Below are 21,534 nucleotides of genomic sequence, written 5' to 3' on the forward strand. Positions count from 1 at the left end.
TCCCCGACCAACAGGAAGTCAGCTATTTTGGTTTGAATGTTAATTTTTGAAAAACAGGCTATGAATTTTATACTACTGCTCCTACAGGGTTTATCCAATTTACACCAAGCTTTTTTTAACTTGTTGCTAACACATTGAAGTTGTTTAATTGCAAACGGATTTTGGATATCTCAAACGGTTTGGCCGTGGCGAGGCAACGAATTTATGGCAAGAAAAGGGAAACAAAGTGTTATAACTTCTGCATACATTAATTGATTTTGATGAAACTTCGGCTTAGTCTTCGTTGTACAAGGCTGATCACATGGATGTGACTATTGTGATTCAAAGTCATAGCGCCACCAACTGGAAGCAGAAAATGTGTCACTTTCAGCATACATTGAGATCACCCTCTTATTTTTACCTGATTTGCTTCAAAATTCATCAGAATAATGTTAAAACTTGGCACATGTAATCCTTTGAAAATGGGCAGGGAGGAGGGGCTCTATAGTGGCACCTTGTAGTGCAGTAAATGTGGAGTGAATTTGACATAGTCCTTTGATGTTTAACCGTTTTAAGTGCCTATTGCCCGCTGTGCACAGTTGCCTGAAGCCACCGGGGTGGCGGTGCCACCGGGCTTGGGCCCGCCATCGCTGCTCGCAGCTATATATTTTTTTTTTTTTTTTTTATTTTTTTTCCGTCTTCCGGGGCTTTTTGGGGGCCTTAACATGCTCAAAAACTCTTGAAAATTGGCACACACATTGGAATCCGCGGCCATTAGGACGCCGGAGAGGCTGGTACCCGGGCGTGGCAGGGGGGCTCGACAGCGCCCCCTTGAAAAAAGTCTGAAAATTTGTCCATATATTAAACACGCTTGCACGTATTAGTATGAAACTCAGTACACATATAGACCTCATCGGGCCGAACAACTTTCGTGCTCTAAGTTAAACACCACGCCAACAGGAAGTCAGCTATTAAGGGTTGTTTGAAAAACGCATGCTCTGGAATTTGATATACTCCTCCTAGACGATTAATCCGATCGCCACCAAACTCGGTCAGCATGAAGTCAAGACACTGATGATTAAAAATTGCCAGGGGATTTTTGATATCTCGAACGGTTTGGCCGTGGCGAGGCAACGAATTTATGGCGAGAAAAAGGAAACAGGAAATGTGTTATAACGTCTGCATACATATATTGATCTTTATGAAACTTCACGAGTGTGTTCGTTATAGGAGTCTGATCACATGGATGTGACTATTGTGAGTCAAAGTTATAGCGCCACCAACTGGCAGCAGGAAGTGTATCACTTTTTGAAATGTTTTGAGATCACCCTCTTATTTTACCTGATTTGCTTCAAACTTCATCAGTGTAATGTCAATACACAGCAGATGTAGACCTATGACAGGATTTTTGATATTTGAAATATTGTTGCCATGGCAACAGGTCAAACTGTAATAATATTCTTGAGTGTTTTTGAGGCTCTTAACATGCTTCAAATTGCATGAAACTCGACACACACATCAATATTGTCAACCAGTAGACATGGACAAAGCCATAGAAATGGGCGTGGTGGAGGGGCTCAGTAGCGCCACCTTTTGACAAAAGTGGGGGGGTTAGTTTTTCCTACAATCACCAAACTCGGTACACATATTGTTCTCATCAAGCCGGACAATTTCTAATTTACATTCATTAGCTCCGACCAACAGGAAGTCAGCTATTTTGGTTTGAATGTTAATTTTTTGAAAAAACAGGCTATGAATTTTATACTACTGCTCCTACAGGGTTTATCCAATTTACACCAAACTTTTTTTAACTTGTTGCTAACACATTGAAGTTGTTTAATTGCAAACGGATTTTGGATATCTCAAACGGTTTGGCCGTGGCGAGGCAACGAATTTATGGCAAGAAAAGGGAAACAAAGTGTTATAACTTCTGCATACATTAATTGATTTTGATGAAACTTCGGCTTAGTCTTCGTTGTACAAGGCTGATCACATGGATGTGACTATTGTGATTCAAAGTAATAGCGCCACCAACTGGAAGCAGAAAATGTGTCACTTTCAGCATACATTGAGATCACCCTCTTATTTTTACCTGATTTGCTTCAAAATTCATCAGAATAATGTTAAAACTTGGCACATGTAATCCTTTGAAAATGGGCAGGGAGGAGGGGCTCTATAGTGGCACCTTGTAGTGCAGTAAATGTGGAGTGAATTTGACATAGTCCTTTGATGTTTAACCGTTTTAAGTGCCTATTGCCCGCTGTGCACAGTTGCCCTGAAGCCACCGGGGTGGCGGTGCCACCGGGCTTGGGCCCGCCATCGCTGCTCGCAGCTATATTTATTTTTTTATTTTTTTTTTTTTTTATTTTTTTCCGTCTTCCGGGGCTTTTTGGGGGCCTTAACATGCTCAAAAACTCTTGAAAATTGGCACACACATTGGAATCCGCGGCCATTAGGACGCCGGAGAGGCTGGTACCCGGGCGTGGCAGGGGGGCTCGACAGCGCCCCCTTGAAAAAAGTCTGAAAATTTGGTCCATATATTAAACACGCTTGCACGTATTAGTATGAAACTCAGTACACATATAGACCTCATCGGGCCGAACAACTTTCGTGCTCTAAGTTAAACACCACGCCAACAGGAAGTCAGCTATTAAGGGTTGTTTGAAAAACGCATGCTCTGGAATTTGATATACTCCTCCTAGACGATTAATCCGATCGCCACCAAACTCGGTCAGCATGAAGTCAAGACACTGATGATTAAAAATTGCCAGGGGATTTTTGATATCTCGAACGGTTTGGCCGTGGCGAGGCAACGAATTTATGGCGAGAAAAAGGAAACAGGAAATGTGTTATAACGTCTGCATACATATATTGATCTTTATGAAACTTCACGAGTGTGTTCGTTATAGGAGTCTGATCACATGGATGTGACTATTGTGAGTCAAAGTTATAGCGCCACCAACTGGCAGCAGGAAGTGTATCACTTTTTGAAATGTTTTGAGATCACCCTCTTATTTTTACCTGATTTGCTTCAAACTTCATCAGTGTAATGTCAATACACAGCAGATGTAGACCTATGACAGGATTTTTGATATTTGAAATATTGTTGCCATGGCAACAGGTCAAACTGTAATAATATTCTTGAGTGTTTTTGAGGCTCTTAACATGCTTCAAATTGCATGAAACTCGACACACACATCAATATTGTCAACCAGTAGACATGGACAAAGCCATAGAAATGGGCGTGGTGGAGGGGCTCAGTAGCGCCACCTTTTGACAAAAGTGGGGGGTTAGTTTTTCCTACAATCACCAAACTCGGTACACATATTGTTCTCATCAAGCCGGACAATTTTCTAATTTACATTCATTAGCTCCGACCAACAGGAAGTCAGCTATTTTGGTTTGAATGTTAATTTTTTGAAAAAACAGGCTATGAATTTTATACTACTGCTCCTACAGGGTTTATCCAATTTACACCAAACTTTTTTTAACTTGTTGCTAACACATTGAAGTTGTTTAATTGCAAACGGATTTTGGATATCTCAAACGGTTTGGCCGTGGCGAGGCAACGAATTTATGGCAAGAAAAGGGAAACAAAGTGTTATAACTTCTGCATACATTAATTGATTTTGATGAAACTTCGGCTTAGTCTTCGTTGTACAAGGCTGATCACATGGATGTGACTATTGTGATTCAAAGTAATAGCGCCACCAACTGGAAGCAGAAAATGTGTCACTTTCAGCATACATTGAGATCACCCTCTTATTTTTACCTGATTTGCTTCAAAATTCATCAGAATAATGTTAAAACTTGGCACATGTAATCCTTTGAAAATGGGCAGGGAGGAGGGGCTCTATAGTGGCACCTTGTAGTGCAGTAAATGTGGAGTGAATTTGACATAGTCCTTTGATGTTTAACCGTTTTAAGTGCCTATTGCCCGCTGTGCACAGTTGCCCTGAAGCCACCGGGGTGGCGGTGCCACCGGGCTTGGGCCCGCCATCGCTGCTCGCAGCTATATTTTCTCTTGAAACCTTTTTAAAAGGAAAATATGGGACATCTTATGAATAAGTATTTTTACAGATTAATTTTTAGTTAAGGTATTTAGAGACATAAACACACATAAGTTAGGGATAATGTGTTTGTATATACATAAACAAGTGTATTTAAGATTGCACATAAGGGTTTTTGTTAGTTTAGATGAATGCTTATTTTAAAGGGTTAGTTCACCCAAAAATGAAAATTCTGTCCATAATTACTCACCCTCATGTCGTTCCACGCCCGTAAGTCCTTCGTTCATCTTTGGAACACAAATTAAGATATTTTTGATAAAATTTGATGGCTCAGTGAGGCCTGCATTGACATCAAGTTAATTTACACTTTCAAATGCCCAGAAAGCTACTAAAGACATATTTAAAACAATTCATGTGACTACAGTGGTTCAACCTTAATGTTATGAAGAGACGAGAATACTTTTTATGTGCCAAAAAAACAAAATAGCGACTTTATTCAACAATATCTAGTGATGGGCGATTTCAAAGCACTGCTTCATGAAGCTTCGAAGCTTTACGAATCTTTTGTTTCGAATCAGTGGTTCGGAGTGCCAATGTCACGTGATTTCAGGAAATGATGCTTCGTTGCGTCATTAGCGTTTTGAAATTTCATTGTTTCACGTGACTTTGGATGTTTGATACGCGCTCCGAACTACTGATTCGAAACAAAAGATTCATAAAGCTTCGAAGCTTCATGAAGCAGTGTTTTGAAATCGCCCATCACTAGATATTGTTGAATAAAGTCCTTATTTTGTTTTTTTTTGGTGCACAAAAAGTATTCTCGTCACTTCATAACATTAAGGTTGAACCACTGTAGTCACATGAACTGTTTGAAATATAACTTTAGTACCTTTCTGGGCGTTTGTAAGTGTAAATTAACTCTCTGTCAATGCAGGCCTCACTGAGCCATCAGATTTTATCAAAAATTTCTTAATTTGTGTTCCAAAGATGAACGAAGGTCTTACGGGTGTGGAACGACATGGGGGTGAGTAATTAATGACAGAATTTTAATTTTTGGGTGAACTAACCATTTAATAATATTTACTCACAACTTAAAAATGTGTAATATTTATTGACAAAATTATGTAGATTTATGAATATTCACAAGGATTATCAGCTGAAGTAATAATCTCTAGTTGGCCAAAAATCAGCTTAGCTTCTATGCTGCGTAGTGTGCTTATCACTAATAAATATGGTTAATGTAGTGTTACTGTTGCACAGTGATATCCCTCTAACAGTTGACTTTGTTTGTTACAGGGAGCATGCGTGAGTAACAGGTTTCTGTGGCGGGACCTCAAGCTCCTTCCCTCATCTGGAGCCCCTGCGCTGTAGGATACGAGACCGCCTTCCTTCACCCACTCTGACCTCAGTTCAACAGGTATGCACTGAATATGCAGCAGACAATTATGTCATTATGTAATTATAGTTAGTCTCTTTATTATACAAAGTGTGAATTAATGTCAGCTCAGTTTAACTCACAATGCATGGTTAATTTAGCATGACAATGAAGCAGTTCACATATAGTGTCTGAAAGGGAAGCACTCTACTGCAATCTTTCCTCATGTAATGCAAGCAATTTTTTAAGTGTTTCATCAACTTCTGGGATAATATGGCCCTGTGGACTTTTATAAAATAAACTCTTCAAAAACACATTTTTCACACTCCCACTAGTTTATTTAATTTGTCCAACAGTGTATACACATACAGTATGCCACAAGAGAATTTGGTCATTGTTTTCTTTTTCTTTTCTTAAAATAATCAAAAGTTCCTCCACTTTGGCGTTCCCACCACATTTCAAATGATATATTGTTCTTTAGCATTCTGTGGTGGTGGAAATGCCATTTTTGAAATAAAATGGCAGACTCTTGTCTTACTAAGGTTAAATTCACAGCAAGCATTTAATTTTTTTCAAAATACACACAATTAAATAATGGCCCAGTTTCACAGACAGGGTTTAGTTTAGATTAAGCCAGGATTAGGCTTAGTTCAATTAGGGCTTTTATCAACATGCCTTAGAAAAAACATTACTGATGTGCATCTTGAGACAAAACAATGACACTGACATATTTTAAGATTCAGTTAAAATGGCTCAAACATGCATTTTAGTCTGGGACTAGGCTTAGCCTTGTCTGTGTAACCAGGGCAATAACTTTTTGAATAATTTAACAACATTACAGCAATATTATTCAGTGCTATGGAAATTATGCCACAATAGGGGACAGTAATTTCAAACAAACCAATATAAATCATTTTCAAATCAAATCAAATGGTTTATGCAAAACAATAAAATCTAAGGCTTTCAAAGTAGTGGAATTTAATAATGAAGGGATGAGAAAAACTTGCAATCTGTTATTCAAATGAAAATCAAAATGTGCCTTGTTGGTGTTTTAAGCAGTTTGGTTTAATGTGAGCAGTCTAAACTTTAAATAGACAGTAAAGTGTATTGATCTGGGTTACACCACAAAATGGCTGAATGATTGCAAATTGAAGTATTTAATTGTACTTGTTGTTTCTGCCAGGCTTTGCATTGGTAATCAATTTGTGTTTGTTTTCTGCATTTGGTGCAGTTTTTGCATCACAGATCCCTCCATCTCCGTCACCCTGTTTTCCGTTCTTTTGTGAGTCTTTGTGTGTGTGTAGCTTGTTAGTTGTGCTGGTTTGAAAGAGCATATAATCATCTGTGTGAGGAAGAGGAAGTTGCAAACACAGGCTATGGGGAAGTGTGGTTGTATCTCAGTCAGATTTCTACACCAAATTAGATATTACAGTGTGTAGATACTCTATATGCAAAACTATCAGGCTTAAAATAGTTTCTTTGTGAGATCGTCATTATTTCCTCTGACTTTCCTCTTTTTCAATGATAATTTCTTAAACCCAAAAAGTCGGAAAGCATTTTTTTTAGCTGAGAATAGAAACACGAAGCCTTGAGAGTTTCCTGTTCACTAGGTCTTTCTATTTCCATCCCCTTGACACAAATACACACACACACACACACACACACACACACACACACACACACACACACACACACACACACACACAACTCGCATACTCGCATTTTGTCTCACAGTCAGTGACATCACCTCTCATTACCGGTTTCTGAAATTAGATTGTTACATTGTACACTATTGTTGCATTCTGGGTAATACTGCAGACCTCTTAAAACAGGGATCCTGTTATAGTGTTACATTACCAGTAGGCCCATCCCCATAAACACACATGTAATTTATGGGAAAGTGAGAATCATCCATCTCTTCAACTAAATCCACCTACTTTTCTTCTTTTTCTTCATCTGTTTTTACTCAAGTGCTGACTTGGGATTTAGTAGTATGTTTATTTAAGGACATTAGTTTTTCCTATGTCAGGATGAATGGGAAATTTTTCATACCGCATAAGTGCATATAGATCATGTTTGGTTATGAGTCTGCACACACACTCACCAGTGGTTATCTGAGTTGTAAGCTTACAGTAAGAATTGGATGTGTAAAGGAACAGTGCCACTGAATTATTGCAAGAAAACACGTCATTCTATTGAGCTGCACGCAAACAAACAAATGTACCTAGCAACCAGTGGTACCCAAACAAATGTGGTTCTTTTAATTAATCATTCAGAAAGTCTCGCAAACTTGGTAGTTATCAGTATGACAAATCCTTCACATAATGAACTCTCTGAATCACTTTAAATCAGTTACTGAATCAACATTTGGATATCATTACTTTCAGTGATATCCATCTCAAAATAAAACAGTTTGTGAAACATAAATTCTCATGACACTGTGTGTCTATTTTATATAATATATATATATATATATATATATATATATATATATATATTATTATTATTATTATTATTATTACACACATATATATACACACACACACACACACATATATATATATATATATATGTGTATTGCGACTTGACTTGGACTCGTGAAGTACTAACTCGGGACTTGACTTGAGACTTGGACTTTAAGACAGAGACTTGTGAAAAAAGTCTTTTGGCATGACATTCTGGATTACGTTCTCTATTTACTGTCCCACACACATTTTACTATCCATTCATTCTCAAATATCTGCTGCAGCAGCAAATATCACAAATCATCTCTAAACACACCAAGCAATGGAGCGTGTGACGCATCTTAAGGCACGGGAATTCATCACCCATTAGAAAACTTGTTAAATTAGCAAGTAGCAACAAATAATAACAATATAGCCAAGCCTTACCTTGCGATAAATTCTGAATGGTATAATTTTGTATAAAGTTAGAAAGTAATAGAAATTATTTAAGTAGTATTTTGTGTGCTTTATTAGACAATTTTAAAGTAAAAGTAATCTGTTTTGATATTTAAATACACTGTCAATTACAATAACAACTAGCTGAAAAAAATATATATAGATAAAAATAGAACAAAGACTTAACTTGAGACTTCACTTGGACCCCTAAAGACTTGAGGCTTGACTTAGACTTGACTTGGCTTGGTCCTCAAAGACTTGAGACTTGACTTGGACTTGGTCCTCAAAGACTTGAGACTTGACTTGGACTTGGTCTTTAAAGACTTGAGACTTGACTTGGACTTGGTCCTCAAAGACTTGAGACTTGACTTGGACTTGGTCTTTAAAGACTTGAGACTTGACTTGGACTTGGTCCTCAAAGACTTGAGACTTGACTTGGACTTGGTCTTTAAAGACTTGAGACTTGACTTGGACTTGGTCCTCAAAGACTTGAGACTTGACTTGGACTTGGTCTTTAAAGACTTGAGACTTGACTTGGACTTGGTCCTCAAAGACTTGAGCCTTGACTTGGACTTGGTCTTTAAAGACTTGAGACTTGACTTGGACTTGGTCCTCAAAGACTTGAGACTTGACTTGGACTTGGTCTTTAAAGACTTGAGACTTGACTTGGACTTGCTCCTCAAAGACTTGAGACTTGACTTGGACTTGGTCTTTAAAGACTTGAGACTTGACTTGGACTTGGTCCTCAAAGACTTGAGACTTGACTTGGACTTGGTCTTTAAAGACTTGAGACTTGACTTGGACTTGGTCCTCAAAGACTTGAGACTTGACTTGGACTTGGTCCTCAAAGACTTGAGACTTGACTTGGACTTGGTCTTTAAAGACTTGAGACTTGACTTGGACTTGGTCCTCAAAGACTTGAGACTTGACTTGGACTTGGTCTTTAAAGACTTGAGAGTTGACTTGGACTTGGTCCTCAAAGACTTGAGACTTGACTTGGACTTGGTCTTTAAAGACTTGAGACTTGACTTGGACTTGGTCCTCAAAGACTTGAGACTTGGCTTGGACTTGGTCTTTAAAGACTTGAGACTTGACTTGGACTTGGTCCTCAAAGACTTGAGACTTGACTTGGACTTGGTCCTCAAAGACTTGAGACTTGACTTGGACTTGGTCTTTAAAGACTTGAGACTTGACTTGGACTTGACTGCAGGGACTTGTGAACATCTATCTATCTATCTATCTATCTATCTATCTATCATATATATATATATTTATATATATATATATATATATATATATATATATATATATATATATATATATATATATATATATATATATAAAATACACCGATCAGACATTTAACATTATGACCACTGACAGGTGAAGTGAATAACAGTGATTATCTCTTCATCACGGCACCTGTTAGTGGGTGGGATATATTAGGCAGCAAGTGAACATTAAGGATTTGAGCGAGTTTGATAAGGTCCAAATTGTGTTGGCCAGATGACTGGGTCAGAGCATCTCCAAAACTGCAGCTCTTGTGGGGTGTTCCCAGTCTGCAGTGGTCGGTATCTATCAAAAGTGGCCCAAGGAAGAAACAGTGGTGAACCGGTGACAGGGTCATGGGCGGCCAAGGCTCTATGATGCATGTGGGGAGCGAAGGATGGCCCGTGTGGTCTGATCCAACAGACGAGCTACTGTAGCTCAAATTGCTCAAGAAGTAATGCTGGTTCTGATAGAAAGGTGTCAGAATACACAGTGCATCGCAGTTTGTTGCGTATGTGGCTGCATAGACACAGACCAGTCAGGGTGCCCATGCTGACACTTGTTCACTGCCGAAAGAGCCAACTGTGGGCACCTGAGCATCAGAAGTGGACAACGGAGCATTTGAAGAAGGTGGCCTGGTCTGATAAGTCATGGTCTGATATGATGTTTTCTTTTACATCATATGGATGGCCGGTTGCGTGTGCTTTGCTTACCTGGGGAACACATGGCACCAGGATGCACTATGGGAAGAAGGCAAGCCGGTGAGACAGTGTGAAGTTTTGGGCAATGTTCTGCTGGGAAACCTTGGGTCCTGCCATCCATTGGGATGTTACTTTGACACCGTACCACCTACCTAAGCATTGTTGCAGAGCATGAACACCCTTTCATGGAAATGGTATTCCCTGGTGGCTGTGGCCTCTTCAGCAGGATAATGCATCCTGCCACAAAGCAAAAATGGTTCAGGAATGGTTTGAGGAGCACAACAACAATTCTGAGGTGTTGACTTGGCCTCCAAATTCCCCAGATCTCAATCCAATCGAGCATCTGTGGGGGATGTGTTGAACAAACAAGTCCGATCCATGGAGGCCACCCCTCGCAACTTACAGGACTTAAAGGATCTGCTGCTAACATCTTGGTGCCAGATACCACAGCACACCTTCAGGGGTCTGGTGGAGTCCATGCCTCGACGGATCAGGGCTGTTACAATATTAGGAAGGTGGTGTTATGCCTGATCGGTGTATATTGCTCTTGAATACTGACACACACATTTATGTCTTGTCATAGTATGTAATATCTGATCTACAAAAAGCAAATATAAGTAGCAGAGACAGATGCTTCAGACAGAAGTGACTCCCACACAAGACTGATAGCAGAAGTTTTACACAGGCTTGAATGTCTCTATAGAGCAGGAACTGGACGTGCTCTGCAGGAGTCATTAGGAGACTGAGGCTCGCTGTGATAACTGGTCTGGGTCTGTTAAACAGCCGTGATTCTTTTGCTGTCATTCACAGAGAGTTCATTATGCAGGACTGTATCTCGCTTTTGTGTTAATTATGAAACTAAGTCTGGCAGCTTCGTCCTGCTGATTTTTCTTTGATGTTTTATCATTACACACACACACATACATAGTCATGAACCTCCACATCTTGATCATTTTTTAACTACTCTCCTGAATATCTGATGAAATATCATTTCAGGAAACTTTCTCTCTCTCTCTCTCTCTCTCTACAGTATGTGAGGGTTTTTGTGGTTGTCTACTTAAATGTCTGCTATTCTCTGTGCTAATTTTTCTCTCTTCTTAGAAACAACTCTGAATTGCCGATACTTGGGGTCGTAATAGCCTTAAAGGAAAACATCACTTTTCATGAATTGTTTTTGCTGATATATAAGAAATACACTACAAATCAAAAATTTGGGGTCGATAAGATTTTTTTAATGGTTTGAAGTCTGTTATTCTCAACAAGACTGCATTTATTTGATCAAAAAAAGTATAAAGTAATGTTGTAAAATATATTATTTGCCATTTAAAATGACTGGTTTTCATTTGAATATATTTTAAAATGTAATTTATTCCTGTGTTGGCAAAGCTCAATTTTCAGCTTCATTACTCCAGTCTTCAGTGTCACATGATCCTTCAGAAATCATTCTAATATGATGATTTGATGCTCAGGTTACATTTATTATTCTTTATTAATGTTAAAAAAAGTTATGCTGCTTAATATTTTTGTGGAAACAATGATAATTTTTATGCTTCAAAAAGTTTATAAAGAGATCGTAATACTAATACTATGAACTGATCAGTTTAGTCCAAATTTTCTGAAGAGACTCGATTACATTAAATGTTGAACAGGGATTAGCGTCAAAGTGTCAGTCACATAGCTTTCTTTGGAGGGACAGAAAGATCTTCATTTTGCATTTCAAAGATGACTGGAAGTCTTACTGGTTTGGAACGACATGAGGGTGAGAAATTGTTGACAAAATGTTCATTTTTGGGTGAACTAACCCTTTAATAGTAGTGTGTGTGTGTGTGTGTGTGTATGTATGTGTGTGTGTGTATTTTACACTCTGTCACTGAAGCATCGGCCTACTTTGCACATCTATCCCAACGAATCCATTCATCCCCACTTATGCAAATCGATTGTTTGAAGTGCTACAGGTGTTTGGGAAAGTGCTGTAGTGGTTAGGCACACTTACATGTGCCTATGTAGTGCTTTAGGAGAAACAGTATGTACAGTATGAGACAAAAACTATTAAAAAGATAAGGTGGAAGGCCATAACTGGTCTTTCCAATTTGTGTTAGACAAGACATTGATTTTTTGGTTTTGTTTTGTTTTACCATTGTTTTTTTTTAAATGAATTAATGAATCAATTTATTTTATTATGTTTGGATATATATTCTTCACAATGTTACGAAACCTGGCACCAGTACTAAATACAACATGAATTCTATAGAGTATTTGATCAAAGCATCACTAGTGTGATTCTAGAGAGACAGTGTCAGAAATTAAATGCAATTCAGTATTATTTCTCATTCTTCATTATTAAAGTTTCTGAGGAAACACTGAAATCTGGTGCTGACAGAGACTCAATCAATCTACACCAGTTTTTCACACCAGAAACAAAATGCATTTTATTTCAAATCATGTTGAAGGCAGAAAAGTCTGTTAGAGAATCAGCAGGTTCTAATGACCCTGACCTCCCTGAACTGGCTTTGTTCCTCTGAAAGATGTCTAAACGGAGGTTAGTGAAATGCAGCAGTTGTGTGTGCTGTATAACCTCCAACAGTCTGGCAGAGATTGTACAACTGCACTCCTGTGCAATGCATGTCTACAAGCACACCTACAAACAATGAAGTGTTAACTGTGTGTGTAAAAATCCTAAAATAGAAGAATCTCTAATTGAGCAAACAATGTGGGAAGTGCTCAATTTGCAACAGGAAAATGACTTTTAAGTGGTAGTGCTAATTGTATTTGTGTTAATGCACTCTACGGAAACAGCTGTATGTTATTTCATTGAGCAAGTGCGATTAAAATTAGATAAGGGACGGGTTGTGGGTGCGGTGTTTCTCGATTTGCAAAAGGCATTCGATATGTTAAATAATAATATTTTATTATCTAAATGAATACATTTTAATTTATCTGTGCAAACAACGAAATGGATTGAGTCTTACATCAAGGAAACAATGCACCCAGATTAAAACACATATATCTTCAACAAGACACTGTTCAACAGGGGTACCCCAGGGGTCCATACTAGGGCCCCTACCTTTTAGTTTGTACTTGAATGATCTTCCAGATGTTTGTCCTGATGCATTTATTCAAATGTACGCAGATGATACTGTGATTTATGTGTAACCGCTGGTTGCAGCAAAGGATGAGGTGTAGGATCGAATTGCAAGCAGTGAGGTTTATTTACAATAACTTAAACAAAAACAGAACATTCTTGAATAGGGAAAACCAAACAGAACAACCGGGTAAATGCAACAGAGAACTGACAATGGAACTGAACAAACACAGGGCTTAAATGCAAGGAGAACAGAGGACCAAACGAGACTAACTAACAAGACACAACTGAACTCAAACACTAATCAAATCAGGAACCATGACAACAAACAAGTGGCGGGAAACTGAGAACAAAGGGGAACATGTGACCAAAGAAAAAATAAACTCTAAACATGAACTAAACAGAACAAAACTCAGACCATTACATTATGTACATGATAAAACAAGTAAACGGGTATCACAAAAATTATCTGCTGTCATGACCAAAATCTCAGACTGGTTTAATCAGTGTTGTTTATTGTTAAACGTTCAGAAAGCTGCTTTGTATGTATTTTAAGATTAGAAAGACGGAGGAGGTTTTAAAAAGATATATTAGTAAATGGTGAAAAATGACAAATTGTGTCAGATTTTAAATACCTTGGAGTTATCTTAGACACTCACTTAACATTTGAAAAGCATGTTAAAAAAATAGTTCATACAGTTACACCCCAACTTAGAAATTTTAAATTTATACAGAGTCAACTTTCAGCAGAAGCTGCACAGCAAAATCTCCAGAGTTAAATCAACAGAGTACATATGGTCCCTCTCTATATAGTGTTAAAATAACACTGAAGCAGAGTTAAAGTTAATGAGATAATTAAACAATTAATTAAGTGATGATTGAGCATTAGTGATGAACACCTGCTGTTAACAAGCAAAATCACTGAAGAAAAGAGAAACACAAGAACTACAAGTGACTTCAGTCACAGCCTTATTAATTGCTTAATTATCTCATTAACTTTTACTCTGCTTCAGTGTTACTTTAACACTATTTAGAGAGGGACCATATGTACTCTGAGCAGAGTTGATTTAACTCTGGGGATTTTACTGTGTGCAAGAATTTTTCTGCACTTTTTGATCTTTTCTCATTTCTCTTACTGCATTACTTCATGGTCACAAGCAGGAAAATCTACTCTTAGACCTTTAAATATTTTATATGAAAGTGCTATAAAAGTGTTTGATAAGAAATCTGACAGACATCATCATTGTCTTATAATTCAAAAGCATAATCTCTTTACCTTTAACAACTTTGTAATATTTCACAATTGCTGTTTAATGTATAAAATTGTAAATGATCTTGCACCTCCGCCTTTAAAGACATTTGTTTCGTTGAGCACTGATAACATAAGACAGACAAGAGCCTTATTAAGAGGTGAATGTGAAGCGCATTTTAGAAATTTTAGATTTTGGTTGATCAGCTTTTTCTGTAAAAGCTGTTAATAATTGGAATAATTTACCAACTGATATTACTACCTTTGTGCAGTTTAAATCGCATTTGAAAAGATGGTTAAAGGCAAGCCAGGTTTGTGATCATTGATTATAGAATGTAATGATTTTTGAATATGTTATATATTTTGTATTCTACTGTGTTTATATTGTATGGTATTTTTATTGATAATTTGGTTTACTCCTGCCCAGGGACAGCAGATGAAATTTAGTTTTGTAGCTAATTCTGGGGCAGTACTCTTTTATTGTCCATAGTCCCTGTCAAATAAAGAATTAAATAAATACAAATAAATGCCAAGGTATTTAGTAGAGTATTGACTTTGAAGGCCTCTGCCCATTGGCCTCTGTCCATCATGTCCTTCTAATGATCCCCATACACTGATTTGCTTCATCACTCTGTCTCCTCTCCACCAATAAGCTAGTGTGTGGTGGGCGTTCTGGTGCAATATGGCTCCGGGTGGATGCTGCACATCGGTGGTGGTTGATGATATTCCCCCTTCAATATGTAAAGCGCTTTGAAAGCACTATATAAATGTAAGGAATATTTATTATTATTATTATTAAGGAGTTTCTTGCCATGGCTGTGGGTTCATGCAAATTTGTGTGTGTATGAATAAGAAAGATTTTAATGTTCATATCCAGTTAGAAGAACATTTTACAATCGAACCTAACTTGATATGCAGTTTCAAAAATGCAATGCTCATTAAACTGTGCAAGATGTGACACATATGTGCACATGTGACAATAAAAAAAAAATGAAACTAAATTAAAGGGGTGGTTCATTGCGATTTCACTTTTTTAACTTTAGTTAGTGTGTAATGTTGCTGCTTGAGCATAAACAGTATCTGAAAAGTTATAGCACTGAAAGTTCAATGCAAATGGAGATATTGTCTTTTAAAGTTATGGCAGTTTAATTGCCTACAAAAACGACCGGTTTGGACTACAACGAGCTTCTTCCCGGGTTGGTGACATCATAAACCCTGCAAAACATGCCCCCAGGAACATGCAACAAAGGGGGCGAGGCCATGTGGCGCATCATGTGTAAGCGGAAGAGTTGTGTAGCGGACGCGGCTAAATATGTATAACTTTTTATTGCTTAAAACTTTCATCACAGACCTGCAAATTATGCATAATAACAGAAATGTTGCTCACAGCAGGCGATTTGAAGTCCGTAATTGCTTTGTAATTTATTTTTGTGTTGCAACTTCTCTGAGAGAGTTTACCAAAGCACTGTACACTGTTAGCATGCTAAACTCATCTCTGAGAAATTGCATATCTGAATTCATTGCCTACAAGGCACTGCCAGTAAAAATATTAAAGCTAAAGCAAAAATGAGAAAAAATACAGATATACTAGCCAACCCTGCCTACTGAAGAGGACTGATAACTAGATAACATGCATTTTATTCATGTGATCCTGAAATGTGATCCTCAGTGTGCATAATCCATATTTAACCTGAACTGACAAGCATACAAATTGAAAAGGCCGTGAATCACATCACATATGGATCATATGCACACTTCAGACAGACAAAAATTGAGCTGTTTCAGAAGACTATAGTACCCACCAGAGCGTTTGGACGCTGCGTGGACTCTGTTCTTCAATGCAGCGTGGATGTGCGCTCCTGCAGTTAGCTCGCATGTTAGTTGAGCTGAAATCTGATAAAGCGTAGCTCGTTCGATTTTTATGACCCATTCGTACTGTAATACCATCAACCTTGTAATTGGTTTATCCCGCTGCTGTTTGGGATAGACTAATCTAATATGCATAATTCAATGTCGCACTGAAGTCAAGACCTACAAAAACCGAGTGTGCAAATGGAGTCTTGACTGTAGTAAGCGTAGATGCCATATTGAATTTTTCATGAATTAAAAAATTTGGCTCTGAGGAACAGATGTGCAGTCTATCTGTCTGTCTGTATATTGTTCTGTCCGTCTGTCGTTCTTTATATTGTTCTGTCTGTCTGTATATTGTTCTCTGTCTATCTGTAGTCTGTCTGTCTGTATATTGTTCTCTGTCTGTATATTGTTCTCTGTCTGTCTGTCTATCTATCGATCTGTCTGTATATTGTTCTGTCTGTCTGTCGTTCTTTATATTGTTCTGTCTGTCTGTATATTGTTCTCTGTCTATCTGTAGTCTGTCTGTCTGTATATTGTTCTTTCTGTCTGTATATTGTTCTCTGTCTGTCTGTCTATCTATCGATCTGTCTGTATATTGTTCTGTCTGTTTATCTGTCTGTATATTGTTCTATCTGTCTGTCGTTCTTTATATAGTTCTATGTGTAGTTCTTTATATGATTCTGTCTGTCTGTCTGTCGTTCTTTATATTGTTCTGTCTGTCTGTTTGTCTATCTGTCTGTATATTGTTCTGTCCGTCTGTTCTTTATATTATTCTGTCTGTCTGTATATTGTTCTGTCTGTCTATCTATCTATCTATCTATCTATCTATCTATCTATCTGTCTGTCTGTCTGTCTGTCTGTCGTTCTTTATATTGTTCTGTCTGTCTGTATATTGTTCTCTGTCTGTCTGTCTATCTATCTATCTATCTATCTATCTATCTGTCTGTCTGTATATTGTTCTGTCTGTCTGTTGTTCTTTATGATTCTGTTTGTCTGTCATTTTCTTTCATTCTTTATATTGGTCTGTCTGTCTGTCGTTCTTTATATTGTTCTGTCTGTCTATCTGTCTGTATATTGTTCTGTCCGTCTGTTGTTCTTTATATTATTCTGTCTGTCTGTATATTGTTCTCTATCGATCTATCTATCTATCTATCTATCTATCTATCTATCTATCTATCTATCTATCTATCTATCTATCTGTCTGTCTGTCTGTCTGTCTGTCTGTCGTTCTTTATATTGTTCTGTCTGTCTGTATATTGTTCTCTGTCTGTCTGTCTATCTATCTATCTATCTATCTATCTATCTATCTATCTATCTATCTATCTATCTATCTATGTCTGTCTGTCTGTATATTGTTCTGTCTGTCTGTCGTTCTTTACATGATTCTGTTTGTCATTTTCTTTCTTTATATTGGTCTGTCTGTCTGTCTGTCTGTATATTGTTCTGTCTGTCTGTCTGTATATTGTTCTGTCTGTCTGTCTGTATATTGTTCTCTATCTATCTATCTATCTATCTATCTATCTATCTATCTATCTGTCTGTCTGTCTGTCTGTCTGTCTGTCGTTCTTTATATTGTTCTGTCTGTCTGTATATTGTTCTCTGTCTGTCTGTCTATCTATCTATCTATCTATGTCTGTCTGTCTGTATATTGTTCTGTCTGTCTGTCGTTCTTTACATGATTCTGTTTGTCATTTTCTTTCTTTATATTGGTCTGTCTGTCTGTCTGTCTGTATATTGTTCTGTCTGTCTGTCTGTATATTGTTCTGTCTGTCTGTCTGTATATTGTTCTCTATCTATCTATCTATCTATCTATCTGTCTGTCTGTCTGTCTGTCTGTCTGTCGTTCTTTATATTGTTCTGTCTGTCTGTATATTGTTCTCTGTCTGTCTGTCTATCTATCTATCTATCTATCTATCTATCTATCTATCTATCTGTCTGTCTGTATATTGTTCTGTCTGTCTGTCGTTCTTTACATGATTCTGTTTGTCATTTTCTTTCTTTATATTGGTCTGTCTGTCTGTCTGTCTGTCTGTATATTGTTCTGTCTGTCGTTCTTTATATTGTTCTGTCTGTCTGTCTGTATATTGTTCTGTCTGTCTGTCTGTATATTGTTCTGTCTGTCTGTCGTTCTTTACATTATTCTGTTTGTCATTTTCTTTCTTTATATTGGTCTGTCTGTCTGTCTGTCTGTATATTGTTCTGTCTGTCTGTCGTTCTTTACATGATTCTGTTTGTCATTTTCTTTCTTTATATTGGTCTGTCTGTCTGTCTGTATATTGTTCTGTCTGTCTGTCTGTATATTGTTCTGTCTGTCGTTCTTTATATTGTTCTGTCTGTCTGTCTGTATATTGTTCTGTCTGTCTGTCTGTATATTGTTCTGTCTGTCTGTTGTTCTTTACATGATTCTGTTTGTCATTTTCTTTCTTTATATTGGTCTGTCTGTCTGTCTGTCTGTATATTGTTCTGTCTGTCTGTCTGTATATTGTTCTGTCTGTCTGTATATTGTTCTGTCTGTCGTTCTTTATATTGTTCTGTCTGTCTGTCTGTATATTGTTCTCTGTCTGTCTGTATATCGTTCTGTCTGTCGTTCTTTATATTGTTCTGTTTGTCATTCTGTCTATGGTTCTTTATATTATTTTGTCTGCCATTCTACCGTTCTTTTTTGTTTTCTATCTATCTATCTATCTATCTATCTATCTATCTATCTATCTATCTATCTATCTATCTATCTATCTATCTATCTATCTATCTATCTGTCTGTCTGTCTGTCTGTCTGTCTGTCTGTCTGTCTTCTATAGTTCTTTCTATCTGTCATTTATTTCTATCATTCTTTTCATTTGTCTGTCATACTTTGTCTGTCGTTCTTTCTATCGTTCTTTCTATCTATCTGTCTGTTGTTCTATAATTTATATATCATTCTATCTGTCTGTTTTTTTTTATGTATATTTGATATAAAAAGTGCATGAGGAGATACAGTTGTTTTCACCGAGATATCATGATCTCAGTTGACGTTTTCTCTTTTCTCCATTGCGCTAGTGTGTGTCTGAAATAGGAGAACTTCACCAAAACATTTCGAAAGGGAGATAACAGAGGTGGAGGCGTAGAGAGAAAGATGGAGGGACTGTGAATAGGAAGAAGGAGATGCTGTAGGGGTTTAATTTGCTTTTCTCTAACAGACGGCAACAGCCAAAGAAAGTTAATTACCCTCCCGTCTCACATCTCGATGTGTGTGCGTGATGCGACCAGGGGTGTGAGCAAGCGAGTGGGTTTCTGCGCCCATCTGTTTTCCTGCCAGCCAGAGTTGTTAAGAGAATGTGACTGTTCTCTCTCTTTCACTCGTTCTCTTCCTGTGTCCCTTTCTTTTCCCCACATGTCTGTGTGTTACTTTCATGTCATCTGTTTCATGTATTGGATTTGTTCGTGTGACCGAAGGCTAACTCATATTCCTGTTTGTGTGTGCTGTGCTGTGCTGAAGAGGAATCCACCCCCCCTCTGCATGTGACACACACAGGTGGTGTGCCTGTCCATATGTCTCAGAATCAGAAACAGCATGAATATTGCATTAAGTGAAGATGTTAAGAAGCCCTTGCAGGAAGTAACACAGGAAGTGTAACTCAAACTTAATATAACAATCACAGTCCCGCTCTGATATTTGCCCATGGTGTTGCAGGTGCAGAACTTGAATTGAGCAAGTAATGTTAGCTTATATTTTGTAGTTCTCTTCGGATAGTAATTGTTTTACAAGGGGACTTGATGTCATTTCAGCATTTACAGGTGCTAGAGATTTTATTGCAGTTTGAATCAGAAATCTGTTTTTCTCCCACCAACCAAGATCAAATCTTAATGTACCTTCAGTTTTTTTGAAAAACACCAGGGTCATGTGGTTATTTAATTCCCATCCAAATCGGCATCTCTGAATTTACATGTAGGAATTGCACCAAAAGTTTTTTTTTTTTTTTTTTTTTTTTTTTTTTTGGCAGGTTGAGAGTGCCTGGTAATCGGTTTAAAGGCACAATATGTAAGCTTTTTGGATTCAAATATCCAAAAAACCACTAGAACAATGTTTTATATATATATATATATATTCCGTGCATTGCCTATCAATGACATCATACTCGTGTTACCGGTCGGTTTCTGGGTTTTATTTTGTAGAAACCATGGAAACATCAAAAACGCTTTAATATATTATATGTTTTATTAGACAGGTGAGCAACTTTTTGGATGGATACGTTAATCGACAGAAAACTAATCATGTTATATAGCTCAACACAGTAAGTCTTATTGTTTAAATCACATTTTCTTGATTTACCACAAGTACCATGTTTTACCAGAATGCAGAGTAGCACTATAACAACTTTCAACACACAAATGTATCTAATATGATAAAACAGCACTGCTTTACCCCACATACACTCGACCCGAAGAAGCGGAAGCGGTCGTCTGAGGCATAATAAAAGTTCCGCTGCCGTTTTGCTTGCACAGCACTCGGCCCTGCCCTGCTTCATACTATAGTAATGTTAATAATCTCATCCATGAACATGATTTCTGCCCGAGTCCCATCCCGATTCTTTTCCACCGGCTATAAAAGTGAAGACAACACCCCCCATGATTCCGCAAAATCAAGGCATCATCAGTGATCTGTAGCGGTGAAAAAATTACATATTTTGTCTTTAAACAATATTATTTTCACCAGTATTCACACTTTTCAATTGCATTGGTTATTATTTTAATTTCAGAATCATTGTAAAATGATAATTTAATTATTCTTGTCAAAATAATATCTGTCTATCTATCAGTCCTTCTGTCTGTCTATCTATCAATCTAATAGTATTTTTCATAAACTTTTTGTAAAACTTTTTTTTCTTTTTTTGCTCAATTAATACTGATCGAGCTTATCACTGCTGTAAAACAGCCAAACTCTTGTGTACATTACTAGATTAAGCACTCAGAAGAAGAGTGATAGTTGTATCTGGCTGCAGTGTGTATGTGTTTTTGCCTCTATGGATAAAATTACATCACAATGTTCTCACATGACCTACAGTAATTGCCATCCGGATGCTCGAGCTATATCGCAGAGTCATGCAAATATTCTTTTACGTCACCCTGAGAAACAAT

General features: G+C 37.4%; 1 protein-coding gene across 2 annotated transcripts in view; it reads left to right on the top strand.

Moving 5' to 3' along the window:
• Positions 1-21,534, top strand: part of galnt1 (UDP-N-acetyl-alpha-D-galactosamine:polypeptide N-acetylgalactosaminyltransferase 1) — a 143,795-nt gene that overhangs the window by 60,911 nt on the left and 61,350 nt on the right. For both annotated transcript variants that reach the window (XM_048153671.1, XM_048153672.1), the window contains exon 2: positions 5,286-5,406. The gene's annotated coding sequence lies outside the window, so the exon portion shown is untranslated. The remainder of the gene's footprint in view (positions 1-5,285; positions 5,407-21,534) is intronic.

Source organism: Megalobrama amblycephala, linkage group LG13 (assembly GCF_018812025.1).
Source record: "Megalobrama amblycephala isolate DHTTF-2021 linkage group LG13, ASM1881202v1, whole genome shotgun sequence".
In the NCBI taxonomy this organism is placed as follows: Eukaryota; Metazoa; Chordata; class Actinopteri; order Cypriniformes; family Xenocyprididae; genus Megalobrama; species Megalobrama amblycephala.